The following is a 13,037-nucleotide window of genomic DNA, read 5'->3' as shown; positions in this document are numbered from 1 at the left end:
CATTTGTGCATGTTCCTTCTGTGCAAGACACAGAAAATGTGCTCTGCATCAGCACAGAAAGATGCTGCTGTGCTCTGCATGAGGCTTCTCAAGGCTTGTGGGTAGATTTTTTTCTTTTGCAATTACTCTGCTGGTGTTGCTGTTGGTGAGCCTTTTCTGCAACACTTAGGAAACATACCTGGCACTTAACTGTAGCACGATGAATTAGCAATACAACTAATTGATGTCAATCTCCTATCAAGGGTAATATGCAGAAATACAGAAATATTTTCTTACCTAGAGCAGCTAGAAGATTTTGGTTGTTGCTGTTTGTAGCACTAGTTTGAACAGATTTCACTCCTCCTAAGGCTTAGTGGCTACTTCACTTTCCCCAGGTCCCTATTTCCCGTCCCACATTTGCCCTCTCAGACCAGTTTTTCAGGGCACAACCACCAGGTCAGCCAAGGTTGGGCCCAGCTACACTCTTAGGTCTGGCTCCCTCAGACCTCAGGCTGTTTGCTTAGACATAGTCAGAGTTTCCTGAAAGAACACCCTGGGCCCCTCTCAGCTCAAGAGGATGGGAAGAAAAATGTGCCATGCAGAGCAGACATTGAAGCAAAGGCAACCTGAAAAGCTGTTATTTTTTTACTCAAGCAATCTCTTATCTTCCATTGCCGTTGTTTCCACAATTTTAGAATGCTCTTTGGAGCTCTCTCAAGAAGAGAAACACCTGAACACCAAGTCTGGCCCAAACCCAGGGTCCTCCTCACATGCTCTGAAGTAGGATTAGGACATCCCAGAAGCAAAAGGACTGAGCTGTTATTGCTGAAAGTGCAGATTCCTGGAGCCTAAATAAGAACCAGCAACACAGACAGAGAAATCATAGATCTCATGATGATCACAAACCCTAATGGTATAGACACAGTGCCAAAAACTCAAGTCCTCCTGCACATCATCCCCCAAAGAGCCAGAGAGCCAGCTGATCCACAGAGGAGAAAGCTCTGAAGAAACAGTTAACAGTGCTCAGACTATGCTACAACCAAACATACTAGGGCTTTTTTCAGTTCCTCTATAATCCCCCCCAGTAACTCTGTATTTGACCTCTCTGGCATCAGAGCAGAACAGAAAATCAGCACTTGCAGTCCTGATAGTAAATAGAGACACCTGCAGGACCCAGCTGATTTGGATTTTTGATAGGAAGTTATGATTTAGACCTCCAAGGTGTTGACAGAAGTTATTATTAACTGCTAACATCACAGCTAATTGCCCAGTGCTGATTTTCATGTTTGTGAGGGAAAGCATCTGATCCTGAAGAGATTATTAATTTTATTATTATTGTCATTTTTAAGAGTAGCCCACTATGGCTTGCAAAGTAGATTCCTTGCATAAATTCACTTAATTTGTTTTTTCTCAGTAGGACTGTCCAAAATGTACAATGTCCCTAAAGAAATACAGCACGTACACAGGAGGGACCAAAGGAGTGTCATGAACTCTTTAGAAAAGTACATTAACCTCGAGTATGTAAATAGAGCAGTTGATTTTAACTCTGTCAGTGACAGATGTGCCTAAAGGCTTCAAGAGAGGAAACAAAACAAAACTACTGGAGGACATATTTACTACGTTTTTTAGCTCCAGCTGTAACCAGAGCATAACTGTTAGCGTAGGCAGAAGTGGAATAGTGTAATGGTAAGCAGGGTTAGGCACCTACCTTGGGTAACAACTCCTCATTTACTCTGTAGGAAAGGAAACAACCTACATGACTGGCTTCTAATTTCGGTGCTCTGGGACACTGTCTGGACCTGCTACTAACCTGGACTGCACTGTGAATTTAGACATGGATTAAGATGGTACCATCGACAGCTTGATAGTATCAACCCACCTGAACTGTTAGTAAATAAGATGTTTAAAGCCAATGAACAAATAGAAAGGACTGATAAAGCAAAGATGAGCTTTACAACAGAGCAGTCTTTAATGCAAGCACTATGCTCCAGGCCTAATGTTGACAACCCTCACTGTGCTGAGTTGTCTGCTTCGCCGTAGAAAAAACTGCTGATCGACCAGAATATTAAATAAAGCTCTGCTTAGGTTACTGTTGGGAGCAGACTATTTAATCATCTTCATTTAACCAGGCTTATAATCCCAGCACAGACAAGTTTAGTATGAGAACAACCTCCAACTGGGATAAATGGGTCTTGGTACATAGTGTCATCTCAGTAACAGAAAAACTATGCAAGATGGTATAGCACTGCAGCAGCCTCAAACACCCTTGCTAGGGTCAGAGCCCCTTGGGGCTGGGTTTTGTGCCACCACATTGGAAAACACCTTTCCTCCACGGGGCTCTGACCTGATTTGAAACTTGAGGCAAAACCTGAGTACAAACAAGAAGTGCCCTGAATGCCAGGAGTGGCTCTTCTCCATCCTGGCAGTTCCCGACTATCAGAGACTTTTCTAACATCACTTGTTTGTCTTTTAAACAATTAACCTAACTCCTCAAATGTTTTCTCTCCCAGTTTGAGATATTCTGTGTGTCATGCTGTGCCCAGGGTAGAAAGGATGGCAGCATAAGGCTGTCTTTGGGGGTTGGCCTCCCAGCAGGGCTTTTCTACCACAGGGTCCCACTCAGGGACTCACACTGGCACCACGGCATCCCTTCTGCTCACACCGCCTGTCGGTCAGTCACTGCTCAGGCCAACCAGCTGCATACGACACATGGTCTCCCTGAACAGAGAAGTCACAGCTCGGTGCTGCAAATAAGCGGGGAAAGGGCTGAGTTGCTGAGATGTGTGAGAAGTTTGGCATGTGGCATACAGGCTCCATGCTGAGCCAAACACTCAGTGTGAAAGACACAACAGAACTGAAAATAAAAAGCTCAGGACATTTGCATTGCTGTGTAACCTACCCATAACCATATGGCTGATTTCTTCCAAAGGTCATGGAAGAAACGGATCTTACGAGGGTTTTGAAGGGTGAAGGGCCAACGACCTTACAGACTGATCAAAGGAGGCTGCGGATAACGGCAATGAGGAGCTGTTTGTGGGGAGGCAAACAAATGGATGCTGAGCCCTAAGTCCCCTGGCAGACTGGTTGAGATGATGCAAAAATAAACTAAGATTTATGTGCAAGCAGGATGAGACTTATGAAAAGCTCTTTCAGCAAGGAACAACCTTGAACTGTTCAGGAGAGAAAAGACACTTGAAGGACTCCAGATGTGTGAGTCATGGGCAGAGCAAGGACCAGAAGTGGTTGGGGACTTCCCATAAGCATCTCTTTTAATGAAAAAATCACTTTCCTCACACGTGAAGTTTTCTGTGAAAAAAACTCATTCCTTCCTTTCTTTTCTTTTTTTTTTTTTGGGTGGGGGTGAGGGGTGGGTTGTGGCTCCCAGCATATAGCATCCCCTCTCCCCTCATCCTGAACTTACTGCTCTTCTTGTTTCCTGACACCACATAACACTTTAAAAAACCTGAGGAGGCAAGCAAGCAAGCAAAAGCAACACCCCAAATACATTCTGATTTTTTAAAAGTTACCTTTTGTTCTAGAGGAAAAAAAAAAAAAAAAAAAGAAAAGAAAAGAAAAATAAGTGATTATTGCTTTGTTTTTGTTTTGTGATTTTTTTTTTTCCCCTAACTTTTCACGCTGGTTTGGGAAGGAAATTATCTCAAGCTCAAAATGCTTTTTGTGGCTGAAGCCAAAAATAAAAGTAATTTTCTCCATCCCTCGACACATGTCCCCCATCCAAAAAACTCCAAAAGGCAGGAAGAAGGAACAAGTAAAGAACTGTCAGACCAACAGGAGGAGAAATATAAAAGACCAGTGGACAGGCATGAAATATGTTTGTTTTACATGGTTTTTATGTTTGAAGGACATTTTTGTTAAAAAGGGAATCATAGCATAAAAGAAAGTTTATAGTTGTAATAGTATACAGGAGTATACTTTTAGAGCCTACCAGCTCTAAAATGTGCCTGGGGGTCACCCCAGCCTAGGCAATGGCTTCCAGAACTGCAATCCAAAGATTACAACTTTACAAAACAAACAAGAGGCTTTGTTGTAAGAGCTCCCTGTGAGGAATATGAAACAAAAGTAGTTGCTTAAAAGTCTCCTGTGAGCTAAAGCATTGTGTTCAGACTTAGACGGTGCACAAACTAACTTCCAAGGACAGAAAAACCAGAACCTTTCAATCAAGTTGGCTGGGTAGGGATGCTACTGAAGGTACAGCCAACAGGAGCACAGTTATATGGAGCAGAGCTAGTTTGTGACACGGGTTGAGGTAAAGCTGCTAGAAGTAGTGAGAGGTAGTGGGAATGACTGGCCTGGAGAGGAACAGCTAGCATAAACAGGTCATGGTGCCAGATCAGCTCAACCTAAATTGGGCCTCGCTACACAGTAAGACATAATAATCTCAAATTGTGAGCGCAGGTCATTGCCAGAGGCAGAAAGTAACCAGCTGGCTGAGCAGCTGCCCCATGCAGGAAAACACCGTGAAATCATTATAGTTATACTTCAGCAACTAGCTAACATTATCCTCTTTGTTGTCTGGCTAGTTGTTTTCTCACTTTAATGAAAATACCTTTTGTTGGCCATCAGTCAAAAGCAATATGAAAGAGGATTGATCACTGAGTGACAGGAAGAATCATGAAAAGGCTGGGAGATCATGTGAGGAGGTAATTGGAAGGAAAGATCACGGGAAACAAATGGAGTAGAAAAGAAAGACTATTTTAGACTCCTAAACCAATGCCCAAAATAGCATATTTATTTCTTAGCATAACAGACCCATATTTCATTTCTACATAGTCCAAATAAATCCCGTAAGACATTCTCTTCAGGGGTAAAACTGGACTAGCAATGGCTTTGAAGGTTTAGAGCAAGGATTTGTGAATCAGACATCCTGACATGAGGAGTTCTGGCAATGAAGGTTTCAGTGACCTTTGGCAAGTTGCTTAACATCAACCTTTCAGAAGACCCATAATCCTGAGATGAAAGAAACCATAACAAGCAAGAAGTACTACTGTTATTGTTACTTCTTAAAGTTGCAGGAGGAAAAGCCTTCTAGCATTCCAGCTCATGTTTATTCAGAGACCTTATTTTTTCTCTGTACCCTTAGTGACAATTACTCATTCTAGCAATTGCTTTCAAAAATATATATATATTTCTGGAGAAAATTATTTTTCTTCCTTCACCACTGCGGCCCTACTATTTTTGTAGGCCTAATCAGAAACAGACGAGCCTGATTCTTTCCCCCCTTTTGCCATGACAATGGGAGCCAATGATGCCTTTCAAAAACAATAAACTAAACATCGTATTTTCAGGGATGCTGACATGCAAACAATCTGGGTATAGAACTAAACAACGAGGATATGCTATATAAGGCGGATGATTCTGCTTGAGCATAACAACAGCAAATTTTAGCACTTTCCCTAGGACTGACTTCTCAAGTTTGCTGCACAGTGAACCCTGGATCAGACAGGCACTGAATGGCCTGGCATAGTGGCTAGAAGTGCTCAGCACCACGCAGGATTGGTCTCCTGCATCCTAATTCATCTCACCCAACACCAGGTAATATCAAACTGAAGGACCTCCCTGGAGAGCCTCCTTTCTCATTATTTCCCCTGACAGAAAGAGTATCCACAGTACAATTCAGATCTTAGACAGACTGAGTCATTCCCTGAAGATGCCAGTGTCTCTCCACTGACTATAAAAGGAGACTATGCATTAGGCTCCTGACTTGGATGATTCAGTTACGTTCTTAAAGACAGGCAGGATAAATCCAGACCACGGAGAGCTGCCTCTACCTCCTGAGAGGTAACTGTATTATTATATCATCTTTTCCATTTGTTCATACAACATGTTGCATCCTCTCCATTCACTATGAGGTAGATTCAAAGCCTGGAGGAGTCAGCAGGATTTTCAAGAGTTTTTGGAAGGCCTTCTTAGAGATTCCTAAACTCTTAGTAAGAATCCAAACTTTTCCAGTTCAGAAAGCAGCAAAATGGACCATATGTAAAGACTGTGTCTTAAAGGACAGACAGTATCCTAAACAAAAAAACAGTTTCGGGGGCACAAAGGATTATTTTTTTCTGTTCCTCTTCTCACTTAAGTAGGTTCAGAGATCAAGCTGGCTGGTTCAAATTTCTTCAGATCCTATTTCCCAAGACAGCTGTGGAGCTCATCAAAGTGTTCTTGCACTGCTCTTACATCAATACTAAGTAAACTTCAGTTAGTAACTGAAGCTGGCCCCTGAAGTTTGATATCCCTAGTGCTTCTGCTCTGTGTGGAAATTAAAAAGTGATCATTATTATTTTTTAATCAGTGACTCCTCAAAAGCACAAAGAACAATTGTCTACTTGGCTTAATAACTATATAGAGTAAGAAAGATAAAAGGTTGATTCCAGATAATTTCAAGTTACACTTTAAATCAAATTTTGCAGAGGATACAGTACTGTTAATCAACAAGCCTTAAGGAATTTCCTGAAAAAATATCATTAAATGAAAATGTAATTGCTTAAACCCATATTTCTTTGTAAAAACTTTTGGCACAAAAAGTATAACACTGATATATACGATTACTGATATAAATGTTGTCAGAAGTTCAGAACACAGCTTGCTCTCTCATGTGAGTTTGAAGAATTTAAAGCAATTAACTTCTTGGGCTGCTTTCTTAAGACATCTGAGTTGTTCTTACATGAGACACTGATCACTGGTTAGAGGGTACAAGTGTGACTACCAGGACAGAAACACAAAGCTTTGTGTTATTTAAATGGCCATGTTATTATTAGTTCATTTCATAGGATCTGCAGGATACTAATCAGCACCACTTCACTTTCAAGTCAGTGACAGTGTTGGTTACTTGTCAGCCCTCTTCAGAAGATGAGTGGGGCCACAAACCTCTTCATTGCCTGGACTTGCACTCACACAGCCTGAAAAGGTGCCAGTTCCTTTGGCAGGAACAAAAGAATGGAATGAAAATTGCTCTAGGGAAGCAGTTGCCAAGATATTTTATTGCATGGTCTGTGACAAAAAGGGGATGGAAACAAACAAACAAAAATCATTTTACTACAGACTTACTGTCGTTTATGGCATAAATTATACACCAGACAAGCACCAAGAAAGAGGCCATTAAGGATATAACGTGGGTTTGTAAGCATGTGCACATCTTATTAAGTTAGCCCTTTAGAGATAGGTAGGTAAAAGTTTTACTGTGATCTACCAAATTCTGTGGTGAGATATTTATATTAGATAATAAACTAGGTGTGGACACTTTGGCCTCAACAATGATCTGGAAGGGCAAGGTTTGTAAAAGCAGTGTTATTTATTTATCTCTTGGTCTCGGATGACAAAAGATTATTTTCTTCTGTCACTTCCCACTGGGACAAGGTTGCCAGCTAGTTTTTACCAGTATTGACTCCTGAGTTCCTTTTTTCATTAATTCTTTGGTACAGTACAACCAGAGTTCAAACTTTACTCACCATCAGGTACCACTGCAACCATATGGATGGTAAGATCACAAATACCTTGTAAGCTCAGAGAAAGTACAGCAGTAATGCTTTGACAATTCAAACATTTGAGTGACAAACTAAGTGCATTTCATTAGTTGATAAATTTACCAAAGGGGCTGTGAAAATTCTCTAGGATGCTTCTAATGTTTTAATTATTTATCTGTCAGTGGTAGTAATTTACAAGCTAAATCTGCTCAGATGGCGCAGAGAGCGGTGACGTGTTTTTGCAGGGTGCTGTAGCTGAAGTCATATGGCAGTAAATATAATCTTGACTTGACTCTAATGTTCTTTTTACTTTGCTCTTGTTTACAAATAAATCTATTGTTTTACAAGGCTCAGTGAAGGTACTTATTGTAAACAAAGCAAAAAAGGAGACATATAGTCTGATTTCTTCCTTCTTTGAAACAAACTGTGACAAACTGTGATAGAAAACTACAGAATTTTGGAGAAGTCATTGCCTTGAAGTGATCAAAACAACTGATTGTCCACATGCATATGTGGGGGATGTACAGACCTAATCCTCTAAAGTCTTGTGTGAAAGCTAAATGAATCATGAACTGCACCACAAACATCCCAGCATTCTTCTGCAAATGGACTATGTAGATCACACACATCACATGAAGTATTCAGTGTTTTTGGACAGTGTATGGAGGCAGATAGATGTTGGCAGGACATTTTTCTCCATACAAGTGGAGCAGGGCGGGAACAGGGAATGATCTGTTTTCTCGGCCAGTAAAAGCCAGACATGTTACAAGTTAAAGTGCTTGGTTATGAAGAGAGACAGCCTTTCCTCTGCAATACTTTGCGGTCTCCCACAACAATGGCAGCTGGTAAATGTAATGATATCAGTGTGGCCACATGGCCTTTTTATCCATCACCAGAGGCAGATAACCACACAAGGAAACCAAAGCTATGCTCATTAATGTCTCTGGGCATGAAGCCAACAGGACACAGATCTACAAATTTAGAGAAACCCAGATGAACCTGATTCTGGTCTAGCTTGACCTTCTTTAATAACAAAAGGGCTTTGACACATCACTACAACTGGTATGGCAACAGTCCTAGCTTTCTTAGTATACTGGTATCCACTTGCTAATAAGGGTTTATTAGTGATGGACATCCTGTGGCTTACTGTGAGTCTTCACCTGGCATGAGGTGCATGTCTCCTTTTTCCATGCAGAACCACCCCAGCTAAATCAAGACATTGTACAAAGCCAAACAACACCAGTACAGACAGGACCTCTACGTCCACCTATTTTCCAGCTCCTCCTTTACAGTCAATCATCACAACCAAAGTGAAGCAAGAAGGAAGCAGCATGTGAGAAACATGTGAGTCTGTAGAATGTGAATCTGTAGAGAATAAGGTTGGCTGTGTCAGGCAGGGTGTTGGTGTCTGTGCATACACAGATGGGTGGAAAGACCAAGAACTTCCACAAGAAGGAACGACGCCTGCAGAATAAGAGCAGCAGTTTGATTATTCCACCATCAAAGTGCCTTAAAATACCAACTTCAAGGCATGCACAGACCATTTCAATAATGCATCTGATAGGTCTCCATTTTTCTTCTACTTTAATAGGTATGCTTTGGGCTTTACAGCTTCATTTGAATGAGTTTATGAAGTGAGAGAATTCAGACAAAATTCTTGCGTATATTAAACCAAGGGGATAGGGGAAGGCAATGGAGTGAAAAACAATGCTATAAACTTACTACAGTTATTTCTAAGGCTGTTCAATAACATCTGCTTATGGTACAACACTCGTTGTGCCTTGCTATTTTACACTGTTGGTGTTCAAGAGTGCAAAGGGAACATATTAAAGTGGAGAGACACATGCCAAGGCAGACAGGGTAAATCAAGATGTAACAGGGCAAAGCAGGCAAAATTGGAAACAACATTAGAACAATTTCAATTTTCAACAGAAATTGAAATGGTGTAAATTTGCTGGTAAGTAGTCTGGAAAAGCAGAAGACCCAGAGCAGAGGGGGACAAAAAGAAAAAGCTACCATAAATGGGCTAAAGCATCTGCAGCAATTACAGAATAACAGTATGAATGTCAAAGGGATTTTTTTCCTCCCTTGTAAGACAGAATCTCAGCACCTCCTCCCACAGCTGTGTTAAGGGATCAAACAGCACAGCTCTTCCCTATCTGAAATGATAGAGAACTTCTGAAAAACAAGAGAAGCAATGAAGTCTTTTACACAGTTGGCAATCCAACATTTTTTTTATAATGATCCTAAATACTTCTGGTGTTAAAAGAGTTCCTTGTCAGTTTATGCCTGTGTAGAGCCTCATAACAGCTCACAAATTGTCTTATCTGCTATTTCTATTGTGTGAATGGTGCTCCATTTCCTGTGAAGGCTGCAAATGCAGTTTCACTCCATTTATTTTCTTCCCTTCTTTAAAATGCTATATGTTCATAACTCATAGTTCTTAGTACACCAGTATTTACCTCTGTTCACATGTGCAAACTGATATCGTTGTATTTACATATAGATTTAACAGCAAATAATCTTGGAAAATGTCTGATGGTGTGAGGTAGAGATTATTTTAATGACATTTTATAGCATAACATTTCTTATACTTGTAACTTGGCAATCCGCAGTGTTTGTTTAAACTTTTTTTCTATAGCACAACTTCTATTTTGGTTACAACTTGACTGTACAGATACATTCTTTCTCAGAATAGGAGTTACTTTTGTTTCTTTTAATTTATCATTTTCAATGTTTTCAGTGCAGTTCAAACCGAAACGAAATTACAGTCAAAAGGATTTCCTTGTCGGTGGGAGATTATCTCAGAACACTGCCATGACCTGCTAGCAATGCATGCAGTGTGTACTCTGGCCTTGCAAATGGTGTAGAAGATATCAAAAATGAAGTGAACAAGCCCTGTCTAACACAGAATAACCCTTTAATCCAGTCCAAAGGACACACCTGGACTACATAAAACTTTCATCCAGCTACCCAGCTTTGCAAGACTTAAGGAAACTTGACATTGCATGACTAAGTATTTGAACCTTCTGTCAAGTCTAATTAGAGTAGTTAAATGAAAAATAATTGATCTCTTGGGATCCAAAAGGATCCGTTCTCAGAGATCTGTCTTTACTAAAAACTATTAATGCAGTTAAGCATAGAGCAAGAGCATGCAAAATAATCCTGGAATCTGTAGTAGAAACACGAAACATAACAAAACCAGTCCCTGTTCACATCTGCTTTTAGGACAAGATTGATGCAGAACAGCTGACATGAAGAGAAAGGTAGAGATGAAGAAGTTGAGTGAGTGTAAGGTCTGCCAGATCATCTCTTCCAACCTAGAAATTCTGTGATTCTGTGATCTTCCACCTGAATTTTTCACTGCATTGGCCAACCCTGGAGAGGGTGAGCCATGGGACATGCACAGTGGTAAGCTTAAATTTGAAGCTGGGCAGAAAGGGAAGAACTCTTCCTTTGAGAAACTACGCTGTATCATTGCCAGTCTAGAAGACAGCAATTTCTAGTAAATTCAGGCCTCTCCTGTCAGGATTTGTTCTCCCACATACCTTTTTTTGATTTGAACCAGGAAGAAGCTAGTTAAAAGTTATTCAATATTGATAAGGCAGATGTTACTTTGGCTAGCAGACAACTTACTAGTAGACAGTTTCACCTGCCAGCTGATAGCTATTTAAAAAAGCAAGCATAATAGGAACTGCACGACAGATACATAGGAGGTGATTACTTTCAAAACAAAATCAAATCAACAACCAAAAAAAAAAAAACACAAACCAAAAAGCATGCTCAGAGATCTTCCTCCTCCTCATGGAATCTACACTTCATATTTCTGTTTAGCTGCTAATTTCACTTATGAGTTACAAAGCATTCATTTTGAATAGTACAGATGTTTAGTGAACAGAATGATTCATCTCTTCCTCTCTACTTTCTAAGTAGGACAAAGGGATGGAAGTGTGTGCTGGGACAGAAACACGTCTGTCATTAAGCTGTTGTTTCCCAGATAATAACTACCCATTAAGAGAAAAATTTGGAAAGATTGCTGCCAACAGAACTCACACAGAGTGATGCTTTCTAAATTGATTGGAATCCAGCAACTCTTACTGCTTGTTTCCCCCCCCTCACCAAAAGTCAGATTACACACAAAAGACCTGTACTTTTTGAAAACCAGTGACAGAGTCTCGTTGCCCTGCATTAAGCAGGAAGTAAAAGTCTGAATGTGTTTCTCGAATGCACCTCTTAAGCACTGCTACTGATTTCAAAAAGATGGAAAAGAAAGCTTTGGAGTGGAGGTATTGAACGAAAGTGTAAGTAACCCTAAGGGATAAAGAATACATAGCTAATATGGATACCTATTGATGTTATATACCGCAGTTGGATAAAATGTAAAAATACCAGAATTTACAATGCCTTGGTTTTTAAGATTTTAACCCCAAAATTGTATTAAGATAATATATCAAAGTTGAGAAAGTTTGCAGAGCATTCTAGCTGAATTCCAAGTATGTGCTCTATTTAATATATGGCTTATGAATTTCATTACCATGCAGTACGTTTGCTGGTACATAATGAAAGTGAAGTTGCTTAAATTAAGCATCTGTTACATTAAATCTCAGTTTTAATTATATATATGGCATGAATACTTGTGCGGTTTCATGGGAAAAAATGAGCAGGTATAAATTCTAGCAAACTTCTCAAGTCTGCCAAAGAAATGGTCACACGTATTTGTGAAGGATATCTACAGCCACAGTTCTGTCTGTGCTGGTGCACTTCAACTATGGCACTAACAGGACCACAAATGTACACATGTTGCATACAAGTGGCCTGTCCCCCTTCCATGCTGGTTCACGTCTATTTTGCCTGTGACAGCTTTGTTGTTCCATCTCCACCTCACGTTTCACTGGGAGGAAGGCAGTGACATAAAGAACCCCAGGGACATTAGAATGCTCCATAAACACGATTAGAGCGTTCAGCCTCTTCATTTAAAGCAAGTACCATATTGCCACCAACATCTGTTTCAGGCTGTACAGGGGCCCATAAACAAACCACACCCTAAGGAACGAGCAGAGTCCTGTAACATCTGTTGATTGTGTTTGCATATTTAGCAGCTATGAAAATGGCATCTCATTCTTACTGTCAGTTACACTGTTGTGATTGTACTCAAAAGGATTTCTTTTTGACAGAAATGTTATTTCCCTGGAGCCTGAATTCTAAGAGGCAAGCCTGTACGGTATGAACTCTATTTCTGTGAGGTGGGCTATGTACATTGGGGTGTGCAGTTCATTTGAGCCAGCAAACTCATAGCACAGGTACCTGCCCTACACAAATGGTAATAATGTAAAGATCACCTAAGCATCGCCACTGAAAGGTCTGTATCTGTATTGCCTCCACACAAGAAGATGAAATATACCATGGTTCGATTGCTTTTTACACTTGAAATCCTTCTTTTTCTAGTAAACGCTGTTTTCTCAAAAACAGCAGAGTACCTACAGCTAATTGCTCACTTGTGACAAATTAACCACTGAAAAGAGTGTCACATTCCCTTAGGGAATGGATTGATCAATAATCAGTGGACTGACTGATGACTTC

The 13,037-nt window shown here is 40.4% G+C and overlaps 1 protein-coding gene across 19 annotated transcripts in view; it reads right to left on the bottom strand.

Annotated features, from left to right (window-relative positions):
- The window catches only part of KALRN (kalirin RhoGEF kinase), a 496,146-nt gene that overhangs the window by 236,893 nt on the left and 246,216 nt on the right, over positions 1-13,037 (bottom strand). The gene's annotated exons all lie outside the window — the stretch shown is intronic.

This window comes from Anas platyrhynchos, chromosome 7 (genome assembly GCF_047663525.1).
Source record: "Anas platyrhynchos isolate ZD024472 breed Pekin duck chromosome 7, IASCAAS_PekinDuck_T2T, whole genome shotgun sequence".
In the NCBI taxonomy this organism is placed as follows: domain Eukaryota; kingdom Metazoa; phylum Chordata; class Aves; order Anseriformes; family Anatidae; genus Anas; species Anas platyrhynchos.
Note: the sequence above shows the minus strand (reverse complement) of the source record. Positions and strands in the feature narration are given on the sequence as shown.